The sequence below is a fragment of the Manis javanica genome, chromosome 14, assembly GCF_040802235.1.
Source record: "Manis javanica isolate MJ-LG chromosome 14, MJ_LKY, whole genome shotgun sequence".
NCBI classification, from domain to species: domain Eukaryota; kingdom Metazoa; phylum Chordata; class Mammalia; order Pholidota; family Manidae; genus Manis; species Manis javanica.
In genome coordinates, this window is record NC_133169.1 from 75,227,098 (window position 1) to 75,249,562 (window position 22,465).

The 22,465-nt window shown below is 40.6% G+C and overlaps 1 long non-coding RNA gene across 1 annotated transcript in view; it reads right to left on the reverse strand.

Moving 5' to 3' along the window:
* Window positions 1-2,618: 2,618 nt before the first annotated feature.
* Window positions 2,619-22,465, reverse strand: part of LOC108406251 (uncharacterized) — a 54,406-nt gene continuing 34,559 nt past the window's right edge. The window contains exons 3-4 of the long non-coding RNA XR_012125062.1: window positions 3,469-3,651; window positions 2,619-3,237 (exon numbers count right to left, since the gene is read on the reverse strand). This is a non-coding gene — a long non-coding RNA (uncharacterized lncRNA). The remainder of the gene's footprint in view (window positions 3,238-3,468; window positions 3,652-22,465) is intronic.

Below are 22,465 nucleotides of genomic sequence, written 5' to 3' on the forward strand. Positions count from 1 at the left end.
GTTCTATCAATGGTATGCTTGAATTGATTTTCTTTTTGATGACATTTCTAGGCCATAATAATGACTAATCGGGGACGCAATCAATGGAATGTGCACAGCACATTTGATTCGGGAAGATTAGAGTAACTGCATAATGTAACCAGGGTACTTGTGACATTTAAAACATTTAATTGAATTAAACCTATGGCAATTCCATCTACTGGTTACTCTTATGGCCCAAACACCTATACTGACAAGCTAAAAATAGATTTGATCATAAAGACTAGACATCATTGTTGAGAAGCAAATCGTGTTAATAGAAAATTTCTAAATCAGTAAGGTGAAAATAAAACTTTTTTTTAGGTAGGATGCATTTGTTGGATAGCAAAATAGGTGAGAAAGAAACAAAATCTCCTTGGAATTTTTGTAATATTAGGACCTTATGTATTAAGCATTTCAATGTCTGTTATTCTTACAGTAAAGTTTTCTTTGGCAAAGGTTACCATGCAAGTTAAAGATCGCACAACAGTGTCTTCAATAAATGGGAAATAAGACAGAAATTCAAATATTATTTGAAAATATTAACACTTAGAAAAATAAGAGGAAATTACACCAGTTGCAGGGAAAAATAATCGTTCAACACAATACATGGTGGTTTTATTATGGAAGAAAAGAAAGATACGTGATAAAAACTTTCAGATCGTTCACTGTCCCCTGGTTGTCCAAAGGAACCTCTGTCCTTGATAGGACAAAGGCCAGCAGTTGGTGATGAGCAATAACAAATGTCTGCACATGTATTTTTAGTGGCAAGCGTACACCTTAAAACATGAACAAATCATTGCTAAGGCTTCAGTTCAGTTGTTGTACCTTGGAACAATAATATATGGATGTGTTGGAAGCCAGAGAATTAAACTTCGCTATTTTTTTTTGGAGGCACATTTTAATTTTGTACTTAAAAATAATGACTTCCATTTTCACACACATTCCCTATTGCCAGTTGTAAAATGTCTGTTACCATGTTTTGATTGCTATGTGTTGTGAGAAAAATTCCCAGATGAGAAAAAGCTTCAGTAAGGCATTATTCCATAAGATGGAGAGTGCTGGACCTGGGTGTGCCAGGCTGGGAGCCAACATTATTAATAATTTTTATAGAGAAGATCCATTTTTCTCTGATATGTATATCTAAGCAATTCCAAGAAGGGGTCTTTTATCTAAAGGTTTATTTAAATGCAAAAAAGGATTGGTTGAAAAGTGACTGCCCTTCTTTTTTGAAATAATAATAGATAACATTTATTGAGTGCTTAATGTGTACCAAGTTTTATAAATGTTACTTCTTTGACAGAGTGGCTACAAGTCTTTGATATTTCCAACTGTACTAGATAATCAATTTAGCTCTCTGAGATAGGTTTTGTTCTTACTTCTGTTAAAAATAAGTTCCAAAAAGGGTAAAATCATGGCTATCATATGGATATAAAAAAGAGCATACGTGAAAGGTTTTATCCTACTTATTAATCAGTGAGAAAACCAGGCAGATGTTCCAACTGATTCAGAAGAAATTCCCGAGAACAAACACATGTGTAGATCAGAGCTATTGAGGTGAATGTAAACATGGAGGCAAAACAATTATTCCACAGTAGAGTGAAGGAAGTTCATGGAACTTCTGTTTAACTGAACAGAATTTGCATGTTTACAGACGAAATCTATTTTGCATTGCTGTCAGTTATGTATGACTTACAGAGTTGTAAAATAGCTCCCTGGATGGACAGCCTCTAGATGTGCATAGCTTTCCACTTAAGCACGATTTTCTCCCACATCGCCATTTTGTAGATGGCGAAGCCGAAGTTCAGGGAGGACAGGTTTTTGCGCGGGTGATATTCATGAGTAGGGAAAGTCACTGTATGGAGGGAAGGAGGAGGAGGTAGCAGCGGGGTTATGGGAGTGGTGTGGGCTATGTGAACGAGCAAAGCCACTGAAAGGTGCTTGCTCCTCCAGGACCACGTGGAGAAATGAACAAAATGAGGAGGGCTGTGGAATGCTTCCCTGTGACCCAGCTGACGTTTGGGCAGACAAGGTAAAGCACCCAAAGAAAAGGCCTGTTCCTACCCCGCGCAGATGCCTGGCAGTGGCACCCCACCCCCCATCCAATCACATGACTTTCTAATAAAGAAAAAAGCACAGACTATACCCGTGGTGTTTTAAGCCGTGCTCATTTTCTTCCCCTTAGTTTCTCCCAGTGTGGGAGGAGTCTGGGAGGGTCTGTGATGCCCACAGAGAGCCTGTAGGTGGGAGAGCCTCTGGGTGTGGTGCAGGCCACACTGCTCGCTCCTCTAACTCCAGTGCAAATCAAGATGATAGCAAACTGTGTAGTTAACACGATTGTCCTCACTGCCGGAGGGAAGCTGGGTGGAACAGAGATATGGCAGGGACTCATTTTCCTGGGGCTCTTAGTAGGTTGTCTCAGGCTGGAGCAAGTGCTTCGATGGCTCTCATTCCTGCTGCTCAGCAGAATCTAGGAGGGTTGAGCCAACTCAGAAGAGGCAGTAAGAATAAAATAGCATAAATGCCATACTGGTGGACACAAAACTAAGCAGTGACAAAGCCCACAGTCAGGCACCAGTTTGTCTAACTTCAGACCTTGTTCCTAACTTCCCCACCACCCACACCGCTAACCCTGTGCGGCTGCCAGAGGCCCGCAGGGACTTCTGACTGCTCTGGGGAATGAGGTGGGCGTCAGCCTCCGGTGTCTTTTTCACTGAGTCTTTGGTACTACGGACCATGACCCTGATTGGTGACTATGATTGGTGAGAGGCCATCGTCTGTGGGATCAGCACCAACCGTGATGGGTGATGGTCTCTGTTGTGTGCATTTACTAGGGGAGAGGGAGTTTTCATACTCAACAGCAAAAGGACTTCATGTCAAACAAAGCAAAAGCAGATTTTTATGCCGTGAGGCCAGGAAGGGTCCAGAATGGCATCATCAGACCACCATCCACAGTGTCTTGGGTCTTTCGCACCACTTCACTTTTAGCATCACTTGGGAAATGTACAGGGTCCAAAAACGGCATTGAGTTGGAAGTCTTGGATATTGTCCCAGACCTTGAACATCATTTGCTTTTCTGTGTCTCCATTTTTCTCATTAATAAAACAAGGATAATAGCATTTGCTCTATATAGCTTCTGTGCAAGTGTTTCCATGAGAGACTATCAGATGGAGAAAGTGTTTCACATACAAATGATGCTGTTGTCAGCCACAGGAATGTCTATAACCAAGCAGAGAGGCAGAGTAAAGCTAAGGTAATCTGAGTATTAGATAATTCAGAGTGATCCTGCAAAAAAACCCTCCTTCCAAGTGTGTTAGGATTCTTTCCATTGCAAGTGACCAAAACCCTAATTCAAATGGTTTCAAGCCAAAAAAGGGCTTTGTTTATTTATTTGGTTAGGATAGGATGGAGAAGCACAGGGGTGGAAGCAGTCTTTGGTTCTAAACCCACCTGGGCTGGGATTGGAGTCCCCCTCATTGATGCTATGGGGGTTGAAGCAGGGAAGAAGGATATCCACATGGTACTCTTGCCAGAAGAGCAAATGCTGGTAAGGCCAAAGTGGAGACATTCTGGGAGCATCTGTGACACAAATGAGCCTGTGTTGTCTTAGTTGATTAGCTGTGGCAGTCAACACTATAAAATAGGAAAAGTCCAGCAATTAAAATATCATTCTAATTTTGCTGTGGAGACATTAGAGAGATTGAGGTCTAGAAAAGAGGTCACTTCAAATTAGAGTAAAAGTTCCATCAGAAATATTTCTGGGGCTTATGGAATGACTAATCTGATTTAAAAATGTATTTGTCTAGCAAAATAATGGAGTCTATAAATAGTGATATAAATGTGTCATTTACTTTTCTATCCTTGATATTCTGAAATATGGAACTTAGGTTAAAAACAATATGGACTCAATTTATCCTTTGAGAGAGAGAGATTTTCATGATGCTGGCTGCTTTATTCATTCATTCAATAATTATTTATGGAGATCTATGTACAAGGCACTGTATATTCAGGGAAAAATAATTCAGCCCTGGTCTTGCTATATTTTAGTATGTGTTTTCCTGATTTAAAAAAATGATATGAATTACATAAAGAGTCAATTCACAGAGGATGAAATTTAGTTAGTATATGGAAAGTTGCTTAAACTCAATAGTAAATAGAGATACAAAAATTTAAATAAGATTCTCTTTTGGTTCATGAAATTGCCAAAAAACAAAAGCTCTTTGATAATATGAGGGGAGGCAATGGTGAAATGAATTATATAGTCAATGTAGAGGGAAATTTAGTTGAAATTTAAAATTTAAAATATACATAAGGACTCACATAAAAGAATGCTTATTGTGATATTGTTTGTAATAGAAGAAAAGCTATAAACAAGCTAAGATTCTATCAAAGGAAGAAAGATCAAAATGGTCAAATAGGCTATAGGAAATCCAGACCTAGGAATGTTACACAGCCGTAAAAAAGAATGAGGTATATATGCAAGCATATTGAGAGCAATAAAATACACTCACATTTAGTCTGTATAGATGATAGTGTATCTATATACAAATGTGTTTCTAAGTGCATAGAAAAAAGTATGAAGATATATATATCCAACCTAGAATAGAGTTTCCCCTTTGCCCCCAGAAGATGCAGGAAATCAATTGGCTGATGAAGTAGAGTGCAGGGGGCTTGCTGTTTATCAGCTTTGTTTGAAGAGCTTATAAGAATATTCTCCTCTACTACTTGTTTAATTAAGATCCAATTTGTTTTAAAATTGAGAAGACATGTACAGGTTTAAGTACAATTCATATGGAGTTTCTATAGCAACCAGTTTATTATTGACTATATAAAGGACTTTACACTTTGATGCAATTTTATTCCTTTCATAAATGTATTCAATTAAATATCATATAATTTTTATATCTGTCAGACCTATGTCACATAGGTTTGAAAAATCTGTCCTCTCCAATATAGTAGCCACAGATGACTATTCAAACTTAAATTTAAATTGATTAAAATGATATAGAATTAAATGCTTATTTTTCTCAGTTTCACTAGCCGTATTTTATGTGCTCTGAAGTGACATGTGATTAGGGGCTACTATATTGGACAACACAAATATAGAACATTTCCATCATTACAGAAAGTTCTATTGGATGGTGTTGGTCTGAATGATTTCATTTTTCAGGTTCTCTCCCTTCTTTTGAAACTGTGGGTTGCTTTGGAAAACATAAAATATATTAACTCTGACCAGTGAAATGGAAAAATCCATATATTTACATCTGACATCATTTAGCATTTCTAAAGTTAACCAGTGCTAAAGTAAATTTTTTTGCAAACTCTTGAAAAACTTAGAATTTGTAGATGCTCAGATTTCCAGTGTTGTTTGAGTCAAACCTTTCTTGAAAGTTGCCCCGGACTCCCATAAGAGAGAAGAACTCTGTGGTGCTCCGTGTGAAGGATGAGGTGTAGTATTAGGGTTCACTTTGTGTCAGGATGGAGCTAGCCAACCTTTTGTACTTTATAAATATGGAAAGCACCAGCCCTCTGTGGGAAAGACTTGCCATCTTTGCTCTTGTAGTTAACACTAGGGAACATGCAAATTTTCAGTGATTTGATTCATGTGTACTCTCCCACTGGAGCTTTGGGATTTGTTATTTTTTATTATTGTGCATTTTTCTAGGAGATTCTGTCTTTGCTGTGCTGTGTTGTAACTCTTGTGAGTGCTGAGTGCAAATTCCTGGGTTAATATGTTCAACTCCAAGAAGGTCTGCAGGTTAATGGGTGTAACCATGACTGATACAGTCATGTCAAGAAAGCAGTACCCACTGCAGGGAGGAAGAGATTTGATACAGAATAAGGGACAAACACAGCCGTTGCATGGGTGGGGAATGGGGAGGGGCATGGGTTAGAAAGGTTACTTTCAGGAAATTTCAGGAAAGCCACCACCAGAGGTCTTGGTTATCTTCAGCTCCTGGAAATTGCTGGCAAACACCGGAGCCACCTTATCCCCCGCCCCTGTCCACACACCTGCCAGGAACTGCTATTGGGGAGATAGGGCTCCTTCACTTACTCATTCCTCCAAATTTTGCATAACTGCCTGACAGTAACAGAATTGAGCTGGAGCCCCACTGGTTGGAAGTCTGGAAAATGTAATTTCCAAGCTTTCTGTTCCTGAGGGATAGGCCAGGGCTGCGGAGGCAGGGAAGACGCAGAGTGCCACAAACATCCAGGTGGCACCCTCCCACCTGACTGCACTGTGGGCGTGGAAGTGGGAGCCCAGCAGTCATTTCTTCTGGAAGGTGTATTTCTGTGATCTGTTCAGTGTTTGTGAAGGATAAAGATGAGAGTTTAGAGAATCAGAGAATTTTGAAGGCTCTTAAGGGTCGTGTAGTTCAGTTGGTTCCCAGACTTGCTGCCTGTTAGTGCCACTGAGAACTGTTCTAAAAATCCAGATTGTTAAGGCTTCCTTCAGAACTACTGAAATGTAATCTTCACGGTGGGGGGTGGGGGTGGGGATCACCAGGAACCGATGGAGCTGATCAGGTACCAGTTTGCATACCAGCATTTGAAAGACTGGTTAACACATTTTTTTCTCCCATTTTCTGGAAGGCCATGCAAATTTGACTTAGCATGATGAGAACCTATCCTCTGCTACAGCTGTAATTTTGGGTTTTAGAATAGAAAAGTCAGATGTAGTATATAGTCATATTCTTGGGGCTCCCAAAGGCTGTAAGTCCTGAGGTCAAATCATTAACCTGAACATGGTCCCTGAGACAATGAAGACACCCCCAGAAATGAAATGTTGATTTCAAGTGTTGACCCGAAGTGTTGGTCAAGTTTCATTTTGCTGGGAGAAGAAAAGGAGATCAAGTATTTTGAAACTGCTTATACCAGTAGTAACTATATGTTTTCTCCATTGTTAAAAGGCTGACTATAAATAAGTACTGTCGTGGTCATTGCAAATAAAAGACACGCGAAGCATGTACTGGGCTGATTACACTATCTTTTATTATTAGAATATGTATTATGCTAAGGCCAATTCTAAAACATAACTTGGGTCTGTAGAGGGTGACAAGGAAGTTAGGAGCAAGCAGGTGTTGGTTGCACAGTATGGTAGGCACAGTAAAAATCCTTTTGTTTGTGTGATTAATTGGATGTTCCCTGGGAGCATGAAATATGAACTGATTTCTAATTTTTGTAAGACTCTGGGTAATTTTTAGGGTGGCTGGAATATACGATTTGCTGTATTTCTCATAACTAAGGGGTAAGGGAGAGTGGTTCGTAAAGAAAACAAGGGATTGGTTCTGCCATATACTGTTTCACAGCTTAAATAAATTTGCAGAGCAAATGTGTGCAGGTTGGGATATCTTGCACCCTCATCTTGGGCCACAGGTTTTAAAAGTGAATTTTTGCCAGAAGAATGAAACCCTGTAAAAGTCATTCAGCCGGGTAAATTCTGAAGTCAGAAGTGCTGGAGCAATAAACTTGATAAATGATGCTATTTACAATTGGTGAAATTTCCTTTTTTGAATCTGTATTAAGAATGGAAAATCTGTGAACTTTAAACATACTTAAAATTGGCTGGCTTTGTAGCGTGGGATTTGAGCCACTGGAGTTTGAGGGTTTAAAAAATGCTCATTTCCTTCAGTGTCAAATAAAAGAATATTCTAGACAGTGATGTAAACATGCGTACATGAAGTGAAAGAGTTTGAACTCTTTACATAAGCAAAAAATTGTGGACATGAGCTAACACTGGAGCTACATGGAACATGGGGCTGTCTTGCCAATGGGGTTCAGCCCTGGGCAAGTTTGCTATGGATTCAATGTGACCAAAGAAAATGACAGCAAATGTTCTTTGGGGTGAAAGGGTTTATTACCCGGCTTGTTCTCCCGGCAGGAGGTTGAACACTAACGTCCCTACCTTCGCCTGGAGCACTGGGCCGAACTCTCTATATAGCACAATAATAGCATATTGCCTAAAGGTGTGGAAGTGGTAGCCTAGCAACAGGTCAGTTACATCATCAGGTTGTTTCAGTTCAGTGAGGATCCTGGCCATAGAAACCCCAACTTCCCCACAGGGGGAAGCAAACTGAAGATTAATCAAACTGGCAAAATTGTCTGATTTCAGATTTAGATTTCCATATCTACCATGTATCAAAGTTTGATTTTTAGGAATACTGCCTGCTAGAGGCATGAAGAGTAAAATTTTGGCTAAGTGGCCAGAGAAAACAATTGGATTAACTGAGACAGTCTTCACAACTATAGTTGTAAAAATGCAACGTGACTTTTTAAAATAGGTGAAGGGGAAAAAATTAGTAAGAATGTTTGGTGTCTTGATCTGGGTGGTGGTTACATGAGTATTGTGGGGAAAATTGAAGCTCCTGTGGCCAGGATCCTCACCTGAACCTAAACCACTTGATGATGTAACTGGCCTGCTGCTGGGCTAATGTTTCCACACCCATAGGCAATAAGCTTTTATTGACTGAGTCTCTATACAAAGAGCTCTACTCAGTGCTCCAGGTGGAGGCAGAGAGAAGGAGGATTATAGACCCACAAACTGTTGGATGCAGACATAATTCTATTGCTTTGTTGCTGGGAGAACAAACTGGTAATAAACCCTTTCACCCTAAGAATGTTCCATTGTCATTCCTCGGTCTCATTGAATCCATAGTGAACTTGTCCAGGGCTGAAACCCATTGGCAAGACAAGTGTACCCACATGTCACAATTTGAGTTGCACCCTAAGATTTGTGCATTTTATTGTAATTACCTAAAAAAAAAGTCATCTCAACACCCCCCCCCAAATCTTAGTATTAACTTTAACAAGTGGTTCTTGATTTTGGGGAGAGCCAATAACAGAATCTGAAAACCTTACGCACATTTTATTCATAAAAATAAAGGTGCTTCATAAAATTCCACACGTGATTCAGTAAGTTCACGGAAGTTCTCTGTTGTGATTAGAAAATAAACAATCTTATTGTAAAGGTGAAATTTAGCATTCAGCATTGTCCTGCCAGGAAGTGGGATTCTCCCTCTGTGAAAAATGATGAAAAGAGATGCTCTCAAATTAGGTAGGAGTGAAATATTTGTGTTCTGAGTTCATATACTTCTGCTATTTTTACAAATCAGAGTGTTTATCCCTATTTAAGATACAGAGTATTATTGAAATTACCAGAGTTTGGACTTTGGGCTTAGGGAAACTCTGCAGTTGCAAATTGGCACCACAGGTTCGTCTCCTATTAACCTCAGGTGGTGGTTCTTAAACGTTAATGTGCCTGAGAACTAACTGAGGAGGTTATTTCAGTTACAGAATCTGACTCCATATGTCCAGTGGATCCAACAGTCTGTGTTTCCACAGGTGCTCCAGGCAAGTTTCATGCTCCTCTGACCACATTCTGAGTAACTGAGTTGAGCCAGATGAATATCGGTCCTTTTTCCCTCTGTACTCTCCTCTCTCTTTTAATTTGCCTCTAATACTCTATCCCTATTTATTTCTTTTCTACTTTAATGTATCTCTAAATGTTTGTAAGTGTAATTTTTCTTTTTCGTTATGCTTTCTTTATTCTCTATTGTCATCTTTGATTTTCTCTCCCCTCATTTTCTTTTCTCTTCTCTCTGATTTTTACCTTAACAGAGCTGTTCTATAAAATTTCTTATCAATTATACTTACTAAATACATGCCAGTTTAATGGTTTTTCCTTAATTTAAAACACAGATGCGTGAAATATTTTACATTTCTCTTTCTTTAAATATGAGAAAAGTGAAATTAGGTTGCCTTTAAAGTGTTCATTTATTTGTTGTCTTTCTTTTCTCTTACAGAAATTTTTATGTCTCGAGGGATTACTGAAGAGGGAAACCAGGAAGAGATCAAAATGCCTCTGAAGCAGGATTAAGGCTGGGCTACAGTCCTTTATAATTTGTTCCAGAGGAAACTGGGTACATCTGCTGACAATTGACAGACTTCACTCCCTTTTCTTATCAAACAAAGAGTGAGAAAGTAGATTTGTTTCCTTTGAAACATCTGTAAACATTTTCATAGGAAATCAGATTACTGTCTTGTAAAAAAAAAAATCAGTTGACTCTAGTCTGTCTACAAAAAATTGGTACATAACAGACTGCCAATAAGAATTGGATGGAAAACTTCTGGCAAAATGTTTTTTCTGGTGTTTTGAATATGTGCCAAGTATTTGCTGTAGATTTAATATATGCTGTCATATTTGACATATTTGCATACATGACATTTGAAAGAGACAGATGTAAAAGAAAGTGAGATTTGAAATACATCTGTATTAGTATATATTAAGACACTCAAATGTCATCCTCATACACTTATGGACCCCAGGTTGGGAAGCTGCAAAGCCTAGTGGTTAGAACTTGGAGTCAAGTGAACTTGAGTTCAAATCCTAGGTCAGCCACTATGTAATGTGAGACCTGAGCAAGTTACTAGCCTCTCCCAGCTTCAGCTGTTTCATCTGGGTAATGCAGCTGTTTCATCTGGGTAACATGCCTCCATCACTGGCTTGTTTTGAGGACCCAGTGAGATGTGCGGGTAAAGCATTTAGCCCTCTGCCTGGCACATCGCAGTATTAGATGTCTGAAGCTTTTATTGTTCTTCCTGAACACAGAACCTTTGTTGGTTCCTAGAAAGAATGCTAAGGAAAGGAACCTATCAGCTTTTTAAAATAGTACCATTGCTTCTTATTTAAAAAAATTGTTTTTTAATAAAAATTTTTAATTAAAATAATCATGTAATTAATAATGTTTATAAGGCCTAGAATGCCCAAACAAAACTATCAAGTAACTGTCTTTTTTTAACCAGAATATATAGCAAATACAACCAAACTGTGTAAGTTCCACCAAGGATACATATCTTTTAGTGGAAAGTACATAGACTCCAAAACTGCCACTCGCCATGTGGTCTTGGGTAAGTCACTCAAATTCTCTGAGCATCAAAATGTGAATGAAATCCTGTGTTGTAAGGTTATTGCAGAGATGGAGATAGTAGGTGAAAGGTCCAGCAGCCAAAAGTTGGAAATAGACAACTCTTGGTACTTTTTGCCCAAATCCCTGTAGCTCACAGCCCTTGGGGCCTCCCATTGAGAACCATGGGGCCTGAATGTTATGGGTGGACAGCTGATCCAAACCAGACCAGTCGGACTCTCTCTTCTGGTCATTTGTAATTGGGACACAGAGACTCTTAGTTGCTCTTGGGCTCTGGAGGTGAGAGGTTAGTTGTCAGACCGGGATATGCTGGGCATTTTTTACCACTGGGGCCAGTTTTCACTAGTACAAAAAAAAAAACCATTGGGTAGAGAAAGGACAAATCCCAGCAGTGCTCAGAGAAAAACAGCAATAAGAGCTTATGAGTTGGAATCTGAGGAGAATCCTATTGTTTCTGGAACACCCACTTCTTGGAAGTAGTGCTTTACCAGGCCCTGTTCTGATGCCTGCCTTTGGGTATTACAAGTACTTCCCCAAAAGTGTTTTTGCTCAACTAGTATTAGGTATGTTCTTTATTCTCATGATTAATTTCTGGAAGCAAGCACACCAAATGCTGATTTTCCTTTCATTTACTCTAAAAGTTTCATGAACTCATAATCAGGGCTGAAAAGGCATTAGTAATGTTATGCCATCACTACCACCCCCCTCCCATTATACAGCACTTACAGGTATGGAAACCAAGGCACAGAAGCATGTTTGCATGGCACATTTAGCGTTCGGACCCAAGTGTTCCAGCTACTGAACTACACGGCACAATAACAGGTTTGTGTGGGGGTGGGGGAGCGAGGCAGTGGTTTACATATTTTAAAGTATCTGAGACTTTTTTATATGACCTGCCCATATGCATTTCAAACTTTTAAACAGAGATGGAGTGCTTCATTTGAGATCAGTAGCCTCTCTATTGTCCTTGGTGAGATTGGCCAGTGGTTAGTTGAGCATGTTATCTTACATGAAAATACTCTGTGGCAATATATTTAGGATGTTTTAAATATAAATGGAATTAATTAATGAGGTTTAGCGTTTTTGATGAATGAATAAAGAAGGGTCCCTTACATGAAATGATTTTAGTAATCAGGATTGGAATCACTGAGGAGTCCCTTTTCTTTCTATTTCAAGATTTCCAAACATTGGAGGCAAATTCCATAAGAGAGCATCCTGTTTACCATGAAACCTAAAAACACAATTGAGTTCAGAAGTATTCATTCTTTAGGTGTGAAGATGCTTAATTTTCTTGCATTTAGAGAACTAGACTGAAAATATTCCTGGCTATCTGGACATTTTGCTCTCTTTAACATTTGTTTTATTATTTTACTTTCTATTGTAGGGTTGAGAAACAACAGTGACATCCTGATGATATGGCAATATGGGTCTGCTTTACTCAGCCTGGGAGATGACACCATGTATAGAAGAGGTAGGTGGGGTGTGGGAATGGAGTTCTAAGGGTCCTGAGCCCATTCAGGTTATGTCTGACCACTTTGGAAATGATTTCTCTGGTGACATCCACAACTTGTGCTGACCTTTAAAATTGTATTTCTCTATTGAATTAGATTGAATTCCAAAAATCCTCATTGCTTATCTCTTGTCTTGAAAGAATAATGTTGGTAAGGATTGGGGATTGGGCAATGTTCTATAGAAATGAACAATACATAGTCTCCACTGTCAAGAGATTTAAAACCTAGAAATTTACTCAGTGATGTTTCTGATCTAAACTTTTTTATGATGGGTGGTCCTCAACCTTGGATGCACTTGAGAATCACCTGGGGAGCTTTAAGGATGCCCGATACATGCTCCAGCTATGCTCCAGACAAATTAAGTCATAGTCTCTGGAAGTGATATCCAAGCCTCAGTAGTTTTCAGTGCTTTCCATATGATTTCAGTGGGCAGCTAATGAGTATTTCTTGACTGGGTGAAGGTAGGTCAAGACACCAACCTTATTAACTTTGGAGCAGTTGGGCAAAGCCAGGAATAGAGGGAGCCCACAGCCTGTCACCTCTGGCCATAAGCATCCTCCAAGCTTTCAAAATAACACTGTCGATGTAGTATAACATGCAGAAGTTTGAAGAGCACAGAACTGCTTTGATTCAACCTTTTAATGGTACTGTAAGATGACCAACATCTATTTTCAGATTTTATAGATGGAATATTTAAAGCTTTGAGAACTGAAAATTGACTTCACTAAAATCACTGGGGAATTTAAGGAGCCAATGTTTGGACCATACTTTTCTCCCATGGCAGCTTCCTAGGTGTAGTACTATGCAGAATGTGAAGAGTTCTGTGGAGTGATGAGAATAAAACACTATAGGAACCCAGGGAAGCAGTCATTGATTCTGTCTAGTGTGACCAGGGAAGGCTTCCTGGATAATTTGTCATTTGAGTGGACCTTCAAGAACGTTTGGATTTCCAGAGGTAAAAATGCATGTTATCTTACATTTATATAATAAATAGTAATCTTATTTGGCTAGAAAATAAAACCTTAGGAGCTTATCTATTCTAGATCAATAGTAGAATCATTTGAGAGGTTTTAAAAAATATACTGATGCCAGAGCCCCTCCCTAAGCCATTCAATCAGAGTACTGGGTGAGGACCTGCTAGGGTAGTGTGGGAGGAAGCAGCAGAAAATAAACCTGGTTTGGGGTTAGATTGCAGAGAATGTAGAATGTGGGGCTTATCTGATTTATTACTTAGGTAATAGTAGGCCAGGGAATGCTTTTAAGCAGGTCAGTGATAAAGCAATCAACTCTGGAACTCTGTCCAACTCCCTGTTATCTTCTGTTTTGTTACTTATGTAGACAATATCAAGAATTCCCAATGGAAGGAGTTTTAAAGCCAGGAGCATATCAGGATTCCCGGCGAGGGCTGTTCAATTACACCCTCTTCCCTGGTTCTGGGACTGTGCCCGAGTTTTGAGGAGGCCTGCATAGTTTCATAAACTATATTCAAAGACAGCCCCGTCTCTGGCCTGCTCCCACTTTAACATATCCAATTAGGGAACATAGAATGTGAAGTTAGGGAACAACTTGCAAGACCACCCTCACCAGTTGTCCACACCTTGGACACCAATTTCAAATTTAGAGATTCCGCAAGACCTCCTTGCATTTTGATAATTCACTAGAAGGATTCACGGAACTCATCTATCACTCACAGCTCTGGGTCATTACAGTGAAAGATAAAAATAAGCTGAGGGGAGAGAAGCATGAGGCCCAGTCCAGGAGAGTTCCAGCATGGAGCTTCCATTTTCCTCTCCCAGTGGAATGCTAAGGGAGGGGAACTTCCCTGTTGGGACCTCTGGAGGGTGGAACAAATACCTACTGATTTTCTGTCTTCCTGCTTCTTGGCTCTGATGTGACCCAGTTTCAAAAATTGCACAGCAGTATAAATAAAGTACCAGCTTTCTCATAAACAGATTCAAAAGTGTACCTTCAGAGGCGGGAGCCAAGATGGCGGCGTGAGTAGAGCAGTGGAAATCTCCTCCCAAAAACACATAGAGCTATGAAAATATAACAAAGAAAAATCTTCCTAAAATAGAGACCACAGGACACAGGACAACATCCAGACCACATCCACACCTGCAAGAACCCAGCGCCTTGTGAAGGGGGTAAGATACAAGCCCCAGCCCGGCGGGACCCGAGCGCCCCTCCCCCCGGCTCCCGGCGGGTGGAGAGAAACCGGAGCAGTTTTTTTTTTTGGCGAGCGCTTTTTGGAAGCCTTAGAGGGACGGGCCCCCGTTGCTGGGGAGGCAGGTGGCGGGACCGGTGAGGAGGTGCCTGGGAACAGCGCCGGAGGACAAAGAATATCCCGCGTTTCTCCCTGCGAGACCTGGGGGCGGGTGCCTGAGACCGGTGCCTGAGGACGGAGGAGGTCGCGCGTTTTTCCCCCTTTTTTTTTTCTCTTTATGGCAAGCGCTTTTTGGAAGCCTTGAAGGGACGGGGACCCCAGTGCTAGGGAGGCACGGTGGCGGGACTGGTGAGCGGGTGGCTGGGACCGGCGCCTGAGGACAAAGAATATCCCCCGTTTTTCCCTGCGGGACCGGTGGGCGGGTGCCTGAGACCGGCACTTGAGGACAGAGGAAATCGCGCGTTTTTCCCCTTTTTTTTTTCTCTTTTCTGCGAGTGCTTTTTGGAAGCCTAAAAGGGACAGGGACCCCGGTGCTAGGGAGGCAGGGCGGCGGGACTGGTGAGCGGGTGCCTGGGACCGGCACCTGAGGACAAAGAATATCCCGCATTTTTCCCTGTGGGACCGGTGGGTGGGTGCCTGAGACCAGCACCTGAGGACGGAAGAAATCGCGCGTTTTTCCCCTTTTTTTTCTCTCTTTTTGCCAAGTGCTTTTTGGAAGCCTTGAAGGGACAGGGACCCCGGTGCTAGGGAGGCAGGGCGGCAGGACTGGTGAGCGGGTGCGTGGGACCAGTGCCTGAGGACAAAGAATACTGAGCGTTCCTTCCCTGCGGGACCGGTGGGTGGGTGCTTTTTGGAAGCCTTGAAAGGACAGGGACCCTGGTGCTAGGGAGACAGGGCAGCAGGACCAGTGCGCGGGTGCCTGGGACCGGCACCTGAGGAAAAAAAAAAAAAATCGCGTGTTTTTTCTTTTTTTTTTCCTTTCTGTTCCCTCTCTCATTGTTGCTGTTGTTGTTTTGGTTTGGAGAGTGCTTTTTGGAAATCTTAAAGGGGCAGGACAGGTCACTTAGACCAGAAGCAGGGAATCTGGGGATCTCTGGGCACTCTAACCCCCTGGGCAGCAGGGAGCACAGAGGCCCCTTACGGAGATAAATAGTCTCCTGGCTGCTCCCCCTCTAACGGGGCTCCACCATTTTGGAGGAACAGCCCCAGCCAGGCCAAGCCCACAGCAACAGTGGAGATAAACCCCAAAGCAACTGGGCAGGAAGCAGAAGCCCTGTCTGCGCACAGCTGCCCAGCACAAGCCACTAGAGGTCGCTATTCTCCCAGGAAAAGGCTACAAACCAACAAGAAGGGAAGCTCTTCCAGCGGTCACTTGTACCAGCTCTGCAGACTATCTCTATCACCATGAAAAGGCAAAACTACAGGCAGACAAAGATCACAGAGACAACACCTGAGAAGGAGACAGACCTAACTAGTCCTCCTGAAAAAGAATTCAAAATAAAAATCATGAACATGCTGACAGAGATGCAGAAAAAAATGCAAGAGCAATGGGATGAGATGCAGAGAAAAATGCAAGAGCAGTGGGATGAGATGCAGAGAAAAATGCAAGAGCAGTGGGATGAAGTCCGGAAGGAGATCACAGATGTCAGGAAAGAGATCACAGAAGTGAAACAATCCCTGGAAGGATTTATAAGCAGAATGGATAAGATGCAAGAGGCCATTGAAGGAATAGAAGCCAGAGAACAGGAACGTATAGAAGCTGACATAGAGAGAGATAAAAGGATCTCCAGGAATGAAACAACACTAAGAGAAATATGTGACCAATACAAAAGGAAAAACATTCGTATTATAGGGATACCAGAAGAGGAAGAAAGAGGAAAAGGGATAGAAAGGGTCTTTGAAGAAATAATTGCTGAAAACTTCCCCAAACTGGGGGAGGAAATAATCGAACAGACCATGGAATTATACAGAACCCCCAACAGAAAGGATCCAAGGAGGACAACATCAAGACACATAATAATTAAAATGGCAAGGATCAAGGACAAGGAAAGAGTTTTAAAGGCAGCTAGAGAGAAAAAGGTCACCTATAAAGGAAAACCAATCAGGCTAACATCAGACTTCTCAACAGAAACCCTACAGGCCAGAAGAGAATGGCATGATATACTTAATGCAATGAAACAGAAGGGCCTTGAACCAAGGATACTGTATCCAGCACGACTATCATTTAAATATGATGGTGGGATCAAACAATTCCCAGACAAGCAAAAGCTGAGGGAATTTGCTTCCCACAAACCACCTCTACAGGGCATCCTACAGGGACTGCTCTAGATGGGAGCACCCCTAAAAAGAGCACAGAACAAAACACACAACATATGAAGAAGGGAGGAGGAGGAATAAGAAGGGAGAGAAGAAAAGACTCTCCAGACAGTGTATATAACAGCTCAATAAGCGAGCTAAGTTAGGCAGTAAGATACAAGAAGCTAACCTTGAACCTTTGGTAACCACGAATCTAAAGCCTGCAATGGCAATAAGTACATATCTTTCAATAGTCACCCTAAATGTAAATGGACTTAATGCACCAATCAAAAGACATAGAGTAATAGAATGGATAAAAAAGCAAGACCCATCTATATGCTGCTTACAAGAAACTCACCTTAAACCCAAAGATAAGCATAGACTAAAAGTCAAGGGATGGAAAAACATATTTCAGGCAAACAACAGTGAGAAGAAAGCAGGGGTTGCAGTACTAATATCAGACAAAATAGACTTCAAAACAAAGAAAGTAACAAGAGATAAAGAAGGCCACTACATAATGATAAAGGGCTTAGTCCAACAAGAGGATATAACCATTCTAAATATATATGCACCCAATACAGGAGCACCAGCATATGTGAAGCAAATACTAACAGAACTAAAGAGGGAAATAGACTGCAATGCATTCATTGTAGGAGACTTCAACACACCACTCACCCCAAAGGATAGATCCACCGGGCAGAAAATAAGTAAAGACACACAGGCACTGAACAACACACTAGAACAGATGGACCTAATAGACATCTATAGAACTTTACATCCAAAAGCAACAGGATATACATTCTTCTCAAGTGCACATGGAACATTCTCTAGAATAGACCACATACTACCTCACAAAAAGAGCCTCAGTAAATTCCACAATATTGAAATTCTACCAACCAATTTTTCAGACCACAAAGGTATGAAAGTAGAAATAAATTCTACAAAGAAAACAAAAAGGCTCACAAACACATGGAGGCTTAACAACATGCTACTAAATAATCAATGGATCAATGAACAAATCAAAATAGAGATCAAGGAATATATAGAAACAAATGACAACAACAACACTAAGCCCCAACTTCTGTGGGATGCAGCGAAAGCAGTCTTAAGAGGAAAGTATATAGCAATCCAGGCACACTTGAAGAAGGAAGAACAATCCCAAATGAATAGTCTAACATCACAATTATTAAAACTGGAAAAAGAAGAACAAATGAGGCCTAAAGTCAGCAGAAGGAGGGACATAATAAAGATCAGAGAAGAAATAAACAAAATTGAGAAGAATAAAACAATAGCAAAAATCAACGAAACCAAGAGCTGGTTCTTTGAGAAAATAAACAAAATAGATAAGCCTCTAGCCCAACTTATTAAGAGAAAAAGAGAGTCAACACAAATCAACATAATCAGAAATGAGAATGGAAAAATCACGACAGACTCCACAGAAATACAAAGAATTATTAAAGACTACTATGAAAACCTATATGCCAACAAGCTGGAAAACCTAGAAGAAATGGACAACTTCCTAGAAAAATACAACCTCCCAAGACTGACCAAGGAAGAAACACAAAAGTTAAACAAACCAATTACAAGCAAAGAAATTGAAACAGTAATCAAAAAACTACCCAAGAACAAAACCCCGGGGCCGGACGGATTTACCTCGGAATTTTATCAGACACACAGAGAAGACATAATACCCATTCTCCTTAAAGTGTTCCACAAAATAGAAGAAGAGGGAATACTCCCAAACTCATTCTATGAAGCCAACATCACCCTAATACCAAAACCAGGCAAAGACCCCACCAAAAAAGAAAATTACAGACCAATATCCCTGATGAACGTAGATGCAAAAATACTCAATAAAATATTAGCAAACAGAATTCAACAGTATATCAAAAGGATCATACACCATGACCAAGTGGGGTTCATCCCAGGGATGCAAGGATGGTACAACATTCGAAAATCCATCAACATCATCCACCACATCAACAAAAAGAAAGACAAAAACCACATGATCATCTCCATAGATGCTGAAAAAGCATTTGACAAAATTCAACATCCATTCATGATAAAAACTCTCAGCAAAATGGGAATAGAGGGCAAGTACCTCAACATAATAAAGGCCATATATGATAAACCCACAGCCAGCATTATACTGAACAGCGAGAAGCTGAAAGCATTTCCACTGAGATCGGGAACCAGACAGGGATGCCCACTCTCCCCACTGTTATTTAACATAGTACTGGAGGTCCTAGCCACGGCAATCAGACAAAACAAAGAAATACAAGGAATCCAGATTGGTAAAGAAGAAGTTAAACTGTCACTATTTGCAGATGATATGATACTGTACATAAAAAACCCTAAAGACTCCACTCCAAAACTACTAGAACTGATATCGGAATACAGCAAAGTTGCAGGATACAAAATCAACACACAGAAATCTGTAGCTTTCCTATACACTAACAACGAATCAATAGAAAGAGAAATCAGGAAAACAATTCCATTCACCATTGCATCAAAAAGAATAAAATACCTAGGAATAAACCTAACCAAGGAAGTGAAAGACTTATACTCTGAAAACTACAAGTCACTCTTAAGAGAAATTAAAGGGGACACTAATAAATGGAAACTCATCCCATGCTCATGGCTAGGAAGAATTAATATCGTCAAAATGGCCATCCTGCCAAAAGCAATATACAAATTTGATGCAATCCCTCTCAAATTACCAGCAACATTCTTCAATGAACTGGAACAAATAATTCAAAAATTCATATGGAAACACCAAAGACCCCGAATAGCCAAAGCAATCCTGAAAAAGAAGAATAAAGTAGGGGGGATCTCACTCCCCAACTTCAAGCTCTACTACAAAGCCATAGTAATCAAGACAATTTGGTACTGGCACAAGAACAGAGCCACAGACCAGTGGAACAGATTAGAGACCCCAGAAATTAACCCAAACATATATGGTCAATTAATATTTGATAAAGGAGCCATGGACATACAATGGCAAAATGACAGTCTCTTCAACAGATGGTGCTGGCAAAACTGGACAGCTACATGTAGGAGAATGAAACTGGACCATTGTCTAACCCCATATACAAAGGTAAACTCAAAATGGATCAAAGACCTGAATGTAAGTCACGAAACCATTAAACTCTTGGAAAAAAACATAGGCAAAAACCTCTTAGACATAAACATGAGTGATCTCTTCTTGAACATATCTCCCCGGGCAAGGAAAACAACAGCAAAAATGAGCAAGTGGGACTACATTAAGCTGAAAAGCTTCTGTACAGCGAAAGACACCATCAATAGAACAAAAAGGAACCCTACAGTATGGGAGAATATATTTGAAAATGACAGATCTGATAAAGGCTTGACGTCCAGAATATATAAAGAGCTCACACGCCTCAACAAACAAAAAACAAATAACCCAATTAAAAAATGGGCAGAGGAACTGAACAGACAGTTCTCCAAAAAAGAAATACAGATGGCCAAGAGACACATGAAAAGATGCTCCACATCGCTAATTATCAGAGAAATGCAAATTAAAACTACAATGAGGTATCACCTCACACCAGTAAGGATAGCTGCCATCCAAAAGACAAACAACAACAAATGTTGGCGAGGCTGTGGAGAAAGGGGAACCCTCCTGCACTGCTGGTGGGAATGTAAATTAGTTCAACCATTGTGGAAAGCAGTATGGAGGTGCATCAAAATGCTCAAAACAGACCTACCATTTGACCCAGGAATTCCACTCCTAGGAATTTACCCTAAGAACGCAGCAATCAAGTTTGAGAAAGACAGATGCACTCCTATGTTTATCGCAGCACTATTTACAATAGCCAAGAATTGGAAGCAACCTAAATGTCCATCTGTAGATGAATGGATAAAGAAGATGTGGTACATATACACAATGGAATACTACTCAGCCATAAGAAGTGGAAAAATCCAACCATTTGCAGCAACATGGATGGAGCTGGAGAGTATTATGCTCAGTGAAATAAGCCAAGCGGAGAAAGAGAAATACCAAATGATTTCACTCATCTGAGGAGTATAGGAACAAAGGAAAAACTGAAGGAACAAAACAGCAGCAGAATTACAGAACCCAAAAATGGACTAACAGGTACCAAAGGGAAAGGAACTGGGGAGGATGGGTGGGCAGGGAGGGATAAGGGGGGGGAAGAAGAAGGGGGGTATTAAGATTAGCATGCATGGGGGGGAGGGAGAAAGGGGAGGGTGGGCTGCACAACACAGAGAGGACAAGTAGTGACTCTACCACATTTTGCTAAGCTGATGGACAGTAACCGTAATGTGGTTGTTAGGGGGGACCTGATATAGGGGAGAGCATAGTAAACATAGTATTCTTCAGGTAAGTGTAGATTAAAAATTTAAAAAAAAAAAGAAAGAAAGAAAGAAAGAAAAGGGGGATTACTCCTTAACAGGATAAAACTATTGGTAAATCAAAGATCAACGCATGCTTTAAATATCCTTAATGTTGATCACTTAAAGGGTGTCAGATGATCAGCTATGGAGGTACTCTTTTCTGATAATATTCCTTTCTCTTAATTAAAAAAAAAAAAAAAGCAGTTACTGTGTGCTGACCTCCAATGAGTTCTGCACAGTGGTATAGAGGGCATGTCAAAGTGTGGGCAAAGGGTCTGTTTGTTTCTACGCAGAAGATCAAGGCCTAGCTTGGATACCCAGAAAATGAACTAAGATACGATATGAGGAGGAGCTTCCGGCATCAGCACTCTCTGGAGGACTCGTGCCGGGGGATGATCATCAAAAAGCCTCCACAGGGATCCGGACGATGCTGCGGTTGTGGCTGCATCCAGCCCACCATCTCCTGGACTTGCCATGAGAAGGAGGAGGGAGATGTCTAGGCTGGCATGTGCATACAGTGAGACAACGAATTTGACCGGATCTGTCTGTTGGAACTCAACCAGGAGTTGGGAGGGGTGCAAGTTGTAGCACTCCAAAATCTCATGACTATAGACTATCTATGGTTAAAAGAACATATGGGATGTGAACAGATCCCAGAAATGGGCTGCTTTAATTTGTCTGATGGTTCAAGTACAGTTGGAAAATATCCATCATATCATAGATAAATTTTCACAAATGCCTAGGGTGCCTAAATGGTTTTCTTGGCTTCACTGGAGATGGCTGGTAATTATAGATTTGCTTTGTTTATATCACCGTATTCCTATTATGTCAATATGTGTGTGCAAATTAGTTAGTAGTTTAAAACCTATACATACTTAAGGTACTATACAAGAAGATATGTCAAAGAAATAATCAATCCTCCCAAGTTTCCTTCATATGCTACATCTATAGCTTTTCTTCTTCCTTCCTAATTACAAACTTTAAATAGAATTCGTGCCTCATATCGAATTTACCGAGTATCATAATTCCTCCAGGTGGTAAAGATACCTCGAGACAAGTGCTGGGCATAGAAGCCACAGGGCATAAATCTGCAAAGAAGTAAAAAGCTAACCTTTGCAAACAATATGGCTTCTCTCTCACTTACCAACTTTACATTTCCCTGTATGGCCCCGGAA